Here is a 10,072-nt window from a genome sequence, read left to right as displayed (position 1 = left end):
TCCGCGCGAGTATCCGCTTTCGGAGTCCGAACTCACGGCCCAACTCAAGGGTTCCGGGCCAAGCGCGGGCTTGCAAGCATCCTGTCTCAGTTCGACGCCAAGCAACTGGCCTACCGAACGTTCGGAACAGTGTCCCTCCTCCGGAAGGTGACAGCCAAGTACGATATGATCAAGCGTCGACTGGAACAGGACGCAGCAGTGAAGTCGGAGGTCGAACTTCAGGAGGAAGTTCTTCGGCTCAAGCGCGCGCAGCAATTCCAAGCGGACTACTGGGTTTCCAAAGTGGCGGAGCTCCAGAAAGAGAAGAACGCGGCAGTGGCTCAAGCGCGTGCTGACTTCCTACTCCTGATGGAGGAGCGTGAGAGCGACGTCCGGGGCTTGCGTGCTCAAGTCGAGGCTTTGGAAGCGGAGTTGGAGGTCGCGCGGGCGTCTCGACTGACCCCGGCTCCACGGTCCCAAGGACCGCGTCTCCGGACGGCTCATGTGATGAATTTCCTCCACGCGCACGCGACGGTCATAATGAATTGACCTAGGCTCCGGGACCGTCTGGACCATCTGGAATCTGGAACCCAGATCCCTCCAGAGTGGCAGACCGTCATTACGGTCATGGCCAGCGACAATCTGGGATTCCAGGCGCCAAGCTTCGTCCGGATGGACCCGCCTGCGGACGAGGATGAGGAGACCAAGGAGAGTGGGCCGCCTCCGCCGGGTCCTGTCATCGACTTGTCGCAGAGTTCACCGTCCAAGACGTCCGGGTCCAAACGCAAGCGTTCGGGGCAAGCGGAGTCTCTTCCCAAGTCGAAATCCAAGTCGAGCAAGGTGGCTCCGGACCAGGCACAGGAGTTCCCAACGGACTGGGTTCCGGACTCGAACTCTCGGTGCCGTCCAGAGGAGTTGTCTCTGCCTTTGTCGAGCGCGAGGGCTCGGGCGCATTTGGTGGATTATCCAGTTGTCTGGAAGGACTTGCGTCCGGATCTCCAGCTCCTGATGAAGGATGGTCTGGAGTTTCCGGATGCACTGGACTTGATCAATCAGGACAAGTGCCTCCACCCGAGGTTCCCCCTGTATCACCTAGTGGCCATGCTCGTGTCGATGATGCGCTGGCACCGTCTGGATACTGCACTGTGGACTAAGCTCGTGCCGCGTCGCTACCTGTCAGTCACCTCGGTTGGTCTGGACGGTCTGCGCAAGATTGACGACGATGTACCGGAATGGAATGGCTCGCTCCCAAGTCTCAGTCCAGACGCAGCCGAGCTCGAAGAAGACGAGGACGGCGATGATGACGAGGCTGAAGACAAGGACGAAGAATACGACCCTCAGCAAGATCCGGACGACGGCGTCGACGACGAATATGACGGGGGCGACGGGGGTAATGACGCAGGCGAAGTATCCGAGCACGGTGAGGCAGACGATGATGACGACGGCGCTCCGGATGGCATCCCTCCTAGCATTGCTAAGCGAGCCTCCAAACGTCGATGTCTGAGTCAATCTTCAGCTGAATCGGGCACGCCCAAGAAGCTCAAGCCGGAGACCACGTCCAAGTCGTCGGGCAGGAAGAAGTCCAGGTCCGGATCCAAGACGGAGTCCAAGTCTGGAAAGTCGAAACGCCGGAACCCTGGAGTCCCGAATGCACTCGCGGCCAAGCGTCCAGCCAAATTGACGGCGAAGGAGGGGCGACTGATTGAGTCACCCGGCCCGAACGAAGTGTCATGGATGTATTTTGGCGTCCGCATGAAGCATGGTAGTCCGACCGTACATGCACCGTTCCAGACGCCGGGTTTTCCGAACTTCGAGCCGAATCGACTCGATCTGGACATCTTGAAAGACCGTTGTCAACCCGACGAGCTCAAGGAATTCCTGGCTACACATCCCTGGGTCAAGATGTCGGGCGAGCGCCGAGCGGAGTTCTTCTTCCACCGGCGTTCCAGTGTCAGCACAAGTGCGATCAAGGCAATCGAAGATTGGATGGACTTCATGGAGGCCAATTCGGAGGCGTTTTGGCATGCGCTCCATTGGATTGGGCTCGATCGAGACTCCGACTCCAAGTTCGTCCGGAAGCTCAGCCTCCGGCGTGGCAAGAACCATGAGAGCGTCAGGAAGCAAGCTGCCACCAAGGAGAAGCACATTGACAAGGTCGCCCCGGCTTCCATCTGGAACGAGCCGGGCATCTGGAAGTTTCCCAAACGCGTCTGCTACTGGATCCGGATGAGTCGGGACCACACCAAGCCTGTAACCGACGTCCGCTACACTCTGAAGGAACAGATGGAGCTTCTGGATGCTCGCGAGCCAACTCGTACGGAATGGAGACTCTGCTCTTCGGACGACGAGCGCTTCGCCCATCTGCCGGAAGATGATCGCCGTACTCTGATTCCAGCCGGACAGCGTGACTCGATCGAAGATTAATCTCCGGACCAAGTCGCAGGCGTAGCGTCCGCACTCATTCTGCGTAATTCCTCTTGAATACATCTTCTCCTTTTCCTCATTCCTGTCTTTTGTTATCTTAGTCCTGAAACTCCAAACTCTCGTAACTCCAAACTCTCAAACTCCAAACTTCATCTTTCCAAAACACTCCACTCATTCTCCACTTGAAACCCCGAAATACCATATCCGAACTCACATCGCAAATCTATCGATTCAGAGCACATTCCATCGAGGGGCACATCCACGCAGTCGATCCAGTTCGGACATGTACTAGGCTCTGGGATGATCGTCCCCAGCCTCCATCGTCTGGAACCGGGCTCGTGCACGTGCACCTTGATTGAACGCGTACAACAATGCTCCACAACTGAGTTGAGATACGGGCAACCATTCGGGGTCGTCATACCCTTTCCACTTAACGAGGTACTCTCGAGTGCGTCTAGACGTTCGGGTCCGTTTAGACCACCTGAGGTCCAGAAATTTCTCCACTTCATACTAGTCACGCTCTGAGTCTGGCTCCCAGCTGTCCTCCGGAAGTAAGGCCGCCTCGAAGTCATCGTCTCCGGACACTTCAACCTCTCCGACTGGACGCTTTGAGAAGTGGGCACGCGGCTTAAGTCGACTGATATGAAGCTAGGGATTAACCCGGTACCCAGTGTCATCAATCTTGAGCTTGGCTCGGAAGTCGTCGTGCATCTTCTCAATCCGGAAGGGGCCATGCCACATGTGGGCAAGTTTACGGCTGAGACCCGGCTGGACTTTCGGAATGTACAGCCAGACGGAATCTCCCTTCTCGAACCCAGACTTCAGTCGTTCGGACAGCTCTCTCCACTTCTGCGTCTGGACCTCCGAACGCTGGCGTTTCGCCTTCTTCTGCAGACCCTCGGCACATGCTTGCGCATAGCTATATTGACGCTGAAGCTTCCGACGCCACTCATAGGCAGTCCGCTCTGGAACGCTAGAGGGGTTCGGATGCAACATCGCAGACAGCGTCCCTTGAGCGTCCCAACCATGCACCAGGTAGAAGGGTGAATCCAGACGCGTGACATCGAACGAGGTGTTCAGAGCGAACATGAGCCTCTCCGCGTGGTCGTCCCAGTCACTTTGGTCCGCCTCAGCGATGTACGTCCGGATACTCCGAACGACGGTCTGGACGGACCGCTCCTGTTGGCCATTAGCGCGCGGACGATAAGCGAGAGTGGCTCGCTGCTTGCTCCCCAGAAGTTCTCTGTACCGTGTGAAGTCCTCACTCATGAAGCGGGGGTCCTGGTCATGTCGGACCATGGAGCTCGCTCCGAACCTCCGGAAAACACACTCTTCGTAGACCTCTGCGACGTCTTGAACAGTAGTCGACCGCATGGGCTTGTACATCACGAATCCGGAAAACGCATCCTGGAACAACAGCAGGAAAGTGTTTCCACGTTCGGACTCCGGCATGTGAGTGACAAAGTCCATCGAGACAACTTCGAACGGACGTCTGGGCTCAATATTTCCGGGCGACGGTCCTTCGTTGGGCGGTCGTCCCTTGCCACTTGCACAGTCGACACACTCCTTGACACAGCGCTCAACATCGGCGTGCATCCCCGGCCAGTAGAATTCCGAACGGATTTTCTCGTACGTCCGGGTGATGCCTTGGTGACCACCTTGGACATCCTCGTGTGCGTAGTACAGCATACCTGGTCGCAGAGATTCCGGAATCACCAGTCTCGGCTCATCTACAAAGTTGCGGGGGCGGTCTCGAGTCGATCGTGCCAGACGGTATAACACATCCCGAGCATCTAACGCAAACAAGTCCGCCACTTTGGCAATCTTGCGGAGCCTTCTCGACGAGAATCTGTCGATATCCCCTTTCAGGAACGACTTGATTTCGGACAAGTATGCATCCTGATTCTGGTGCGTCCAGATACGTCCCCACCGTTCGGCCTGATACTTGAGGGGACCCATGGGTCGCTGAGGTTCACCATCACCAGGAGGAGCAGTGTCCTCAACTCCCGGATCCGGACGCACGGCGTCCCTGGCCTTCGGCCTTGTCAACGCGGCGAAGACTCTTGCCGCATGAGAGAGCGGCGCGGACTGTGAGTCTGCAGCCACTGCGTCAACTTCCATCCGGACCGAAGTCTCCGGACGCGGAGATGGGTCTCCGTCCAGATGGACCACCTTTGGCTTCATCAGCTTCTCTGCGATCTTCGACACTCTTTCCAGGTGAGTCCGCTCATCGGAATCCTGAACAGTCCAGGACCCTCCGAGTGCCAGCGTCTTCGACGTCAGGTAGTCGGCAGCTTGATTGTACTCGCGCTTAACATGGACCAGTCGCAACGTCCGGAACTTATCCATGTGGACTTCACACTCAGCGTAGTGCTTCTGGAGGTTCGGCTGGTGACAGTTGATGAGACCTTGGAATTGTTGAATCACGACCCGAGAGTCTCCCACAACCACCAAGTCTTCGACCTGACGGTCGAGCGCCTCTGGCCTCCATTCAGGAATCCATGATACTCCGCATCGTTGATTGTTACATCGTCCAGAATAAAACCTCGGGCTTCGAGCACCTTCCAACCGGGGAGCTGCCAGAGAATACATCCGCAGCTTTCTCGCCGAGTCGACGTCTTGGCCGCACCATCGAAACTCAGGACGACGCCTTGATAGGTATCGTCGAGCATCTTCACACTGAGAACTGGCGGCTTCCGGACGCGTCCCTTGGCAGGTATCAGTGCATCTGCGACTTCGTCCAAATGTTCATGTGGGGTGATCCCAGCTCCCATGATAGCGGCCAGACCGTCTTCATCCTTCTGAACCTTCCGGACGGTGATGTCCCAGTGTGAGAGCATAACCCCCCACGGAACACAGCGTCCGTCGGCAGACTTCGACTGGAGTATCCACTTGAAGATTGAGTGCCGAATGTAGACTCCCAGACGACAACCCTCGAGAAGCGTCCGGAAGACTTGAAGGACTCTTAACACAGCAATCACCTCCTTCTCAGTTATGTGATATCGGAACTCAGCGTCGTTCAGAACTCGTCCAGTAAACCGCACTGATTGGATCTTCCCATCGTATTCCTGACCGAGGACCGCGCAAGCAGCCCAACGGTTGGCATGCGGGATGATCACGAACGGCTTCGTCCGGTCCGGATGCCGGAGCGGTGCGGTCGAAACGATCTTCTTCTTGAGAATCTCGAACGCAACCTTGGCCCTAGTGAGATCTCGCTCGGACTGCACTTGGTCGTCAGAAAGCTCGTACAAGACTGCAGCCACTACCAGAAAGTCTTCAATAAACTTATGATAGTAGCTCAGACTTCCAAGGAAAGACTACACTCCTTTCAGAGTCTTCGGGAATGGCAGGTCTTGAACTCCCTTAGCGATTTTCGGAACCGCTCGAATCCCCTCTGCACTAATTTCGTGTGACAGGTAAGGGATAGACAGCTTTCCAAACTCACTTTTCGGGAGACTCACGGAAATGTTCCAGTAGCGCAGGCGGAATAGAATAGCATTCAGATCCTCACAAACCTTGTCCCAGATGGGCGCGCCATGTGCGATGTCATCAATGTACACGCTCCGTCCCAAGACCGGACCCATGCTGTCTGGAGCAGGGATGTTCGTCTGGAACACCGTCGCTGTATCCGTCAATGCCAACACTTGGCCTTCGGAGTCACTCCGGGACGGGTCCAAACCCAGGAAGTCCAGAACATCTTGGTCCACCTCCAATTCTTCTTCCGGGGACAGCCTCGCGAAACCCCACAGGCAGTTATTAATCACTGCCTGGTAGACGAGAGGGGCATTCTTGAGTCCAAACGGCATCCAAACCCACTGGAAGTGTCCGAAAGGACAGTCGAAGGCCGAGATCAGCTTCGCACGCTCAGTCATCCGGATGGTCCAGAATCCACTCGCCATGTCCAGACTCATAAACCACACATTGCACTCTCAAAGCCAATCAATAGATCGTCGATCAAAGGCAGAGGGTAATTGGACAGTTGAATAAATCCATTCACCACTCGGTAGTCGATACACATCCGGATGTCCACGCCGTTCTTCTTCAGGACGATGACGATCGGAGAAGCCCACGGCGATTCGGAGTGTTCTATCAGCCCTGTCTCCAAAAGCTTCTTCAGCAACTCGTAGACCTTGATCGCTAAGTGTGGGGCGATTGACCTCGGACGCTGAGCAACTGGCTTAGCATCACCGACATCTAGATCACACCACACACCACGAGCCGGCGGGGGGGGGGGGGGCAGCATTCCCGTTTCCCAAGAATATCTTGTGGTGAGACCTCAGGTGCGTTCGAAGTTTCTCCTCTTCGGCCGAAGTAGTCCGTCCGGATTCTCCAACATCGGCCTTCTCGATATCACACCTTGGACTCAGCTCTTGGAGTTCCGGAAACATGGCCAGTTCGTCGCGCAGCTGAGCCGGTAACTCACTACCTTCGTGTATTTTCACGGCTGGTTCCAAGTTCAGCTCTTCCGCACTCATCTGCATCCACCGTTCGTACTCCACTTCGAGCCTTCGGACCGGTATAGACAATCGTTCAGGACTCCGTTCAACCTTCGACTCGACTTCGACGGGGACTTCCGGAACACACTTGGTCAGACACTCATCGTCAAAACTGATCGCGTCATAAAACTCGTCCGAGTCCGAACCAGAGTCTTCGTCCGGGCTCATTTCAGGATCTTCGATCGTCTCCGGCTGGACCTTTGCAACTATAGACACCGAGCTCGCATTCTCAACATTCTCGCCTGGTCCAGGTACCTCACCTGGAGCAGCCTCAGGAACAGTGCATTCTCTTTCGGACGCTCCGGAACTCTCGGTTTCCGAAAGTCGAGGAGTCTGATCCGGACGACGCCTTTCCGACTTCAAGCCAGGTTTAGGCTGCAGACGCACCATGTGCAACCGCGCCGAATCAACTGGTGACCGAGTGAGCAACTTCGTGGGCCACGGGTAATCGGGAGTCTGGACACACGGTGGTTCGGAACTCTGATGCATTCGAGCGAGTCGCTCCTCACACTCTCTGAGCTCCCTCGAGTTGGTACTTTCATAAATCATCACTTGCCATTCTCGATACCTCCGTAATCCCGGACGGACAAACCTTCCAGCTGTCGGGAAAAATCCAAACTCCACAACCCGGGCCACTGCCGTTCGGGAGTCGATCCAGACTGTCTTGTCCGAAATGTTGACCACCTTCACAGCAACTGGCCAGGACTTCGCAGCATAGGTAATCTGAGTAACCCAGCGGTCACCTCGACCAGCCCAAACTACTTCGCGTTGCGGATTGCTCTGACCGTAGTCAGTCCGGACGACGGCTGACTCACCCGGGGCCAAGTACAGGCTCTCTTTTGGAGTGACGGCCAAGTCCAGACCACGTCCCATGTGGTCCGCAGTCCGACCAGCTAGCAGTACCGTCTCTTCGTCCGGAAGCTTGACCAATCCTTCCTGAGCGCACAATCGAACTCCAGCCGAGTACGTGAAGTTCATACCAAGAAGCACATCCACACCTTCGCCAATGTTCGCGACCCATAGTTCCATAATGTAGACCACGCGAGGTCCCTAGGTAATCTTCACCTCAGTAGTAGCCGTGATAATCTCGGGACACGACCCAGTCCGGACACCCGGAGCTGTTTACAAAACTTCAGTCGGAGTTTGAGCCTACGCGCAAGGTCCAAACTCACCATGCTAACAGATGCTCCGGAATCCAGAAGGATATCTTTTCGACGGTTGTTCATAGCACCATGCACCATCGCCACTTTCTTGGTGTCATCAGGGTTGTGATCTTTCCACCGCCCGTACCTCTGGCCGGGTCCCAGTCGGAATTCGGGAGGGTCGTCCGAATCATTATCCTCCAGACGACCTTTTTCCAAACGAGACTGCTCCAAACGCTGTTGATCGGATAGGTACTTGTCGTTTTCTTCTGAAATCACAGTCATGCATTGATGGTTATCTTGGTGCTTGCCCCTCAACTCTGGTCCAATATACACTAGGACACACAATTCCGGGGTAGTCTTGAGCCCGACGCGTTCTGGATCCCCATCCAGAGGGCTTGTTAGTTTAACTGTTGTTCCCCACAATCGGCGTCCCCATCCAGAAGTTGATTCCGGATAGCGGACGGCAGGTCCAGTGTACCTTGACGAGCGAGAGTCTTCACAGCTTGGAACTTCTTTCACTCTTCACATTGGTCTTCATGGAGCTTCTTGCAGAACAGGCAGGGTCGAACTCTGCACAGGCGGGCGGGGTACCCTTTCCGGCCGCAGCGATCACACTGGAGGTCGTCCAGCTGCTCTCCGTAGGGTGTCCAAAATCATTGCAGCGCTCACAGAACTTGGTGCGGTTCGAAGTGTCGAAACGAGGGGACCGAGGTGGCGTTCGGAAATCTCCGCCCGAAGGAGGTCTCCAACCGGAATTCTCCATAATCTGGAAGACAGTGCTTGAAATATCTTGCACGCGATCTTCGTCTCGTCTGGACTCACCTCCGGTCGGCGCACTTCCAACATCCGAACTGGCCGTCGACGGAGCGGCAGGAACTTCCTCCACCGCATCTTGGAAACGCACTTCCCGATCATCTTCATCTTCGTCCGAAACATCTTCGTCCTGAACCACATACGCGCGTCCGGAACGCTTCAACTGGAACCGTCCGTGCGGAACATTGTCCGCCCGGAAGTCCCGCTTGGCCGGAGGAGCATCGTTGTCATCGCCTTGGATCATCTCTTCGTGCTGCTTTAGGACGTACTCCAAGTCACGTAGTCTCCGGATGCGTTGGCCTTGCAACGTCGTTCGAAGGCGTGAGTCCAAAAGCTTCTTCGTGAACACCTTCAAATGACGTTCCCGCTGCTTGGACGACGAGTCGAAGTCGATACCCGCCTTTTCTGCCACCTTGTTCAGGCGATAGTAAAACTCTAGCGGGCTTTCGGACTTCCTCTGTACCATCGTGTAGTAGCATTCGGAGTCTGAAGTCTTTGCTTTGCAATACATCTCACGGAACTCCTTCCGGAACTTCTTCCAGTCTCGCCTCACCTTCGGACGGAGGTTCGCGCGCCAGTTCCGGACGGCAGCGGACAACTTGAGCTTCATCTCGTATATCTTGACCTTGTCCGTCCATCCGCCCTGAGCCGCGATGCTCTGGAATCTCTCCAGCCACCTTGTCCGGATCGCCAGCGACGCCTTCTCGTCGAAGTCCTCCAGACTGTTCGCATTCACATACGGCCGGAACGTGAATAGCGTCCCTCCAGGGCCTGCAACAGTCGGTGCGCCCTGGGCGACATCTTCAAACGACGAGCTATCGGGGCTGTCGGAGTCCGAAGAACTCCGGTCGGAGCTTGAGCCAGAATCGCAACTATCCGGATTACCACGGTGCTTGGGGTTTCCTCGATTTCTCTCTGCGGGACGAGGTGTCCCTCCCTACTCTCTCTGTCGACTTGCCACTCGCAGACTTCGCCCGACTCGCCGAGCCAGCTTGCGCCTTGCGCTGCGGTACGCCCTCCGCCTGCGCCTTCCGTTCAGGGCGCGCGTCGTCGGCCTTGGGCGGTGGCGCTGAGGGTCGCGCGGAGCTGGGCAGCCAGGAATTCGTCGAGGTTCGTAGAGGTCCGGGTGGCGTCATCCTTGATTACGTCATCACTGATTACGCCACCACTTTCTGGATACAGAACCCGGCGACTGGTCGCCACTGGATTCTCCGT

The sequence above is a fragment of the Phytophthora cinnamomi genome, assembly GCF_018691715.1.
Source record: "Phytophthora cinnamomi strain GKB4 chromosome Unknown Contig42, whole genome shotgun sequence".
NCBI lineage: Eukaryota > Oomycota > Peronosporomycetes > Peronosporales > Peronosporaceae > Phytophthora > Phytophthora cinnamomi.
The sequence above is the reverse complement of the archived record's forward strand: the minus strand, read 5'-3'. Positions refer to the sequence as shown.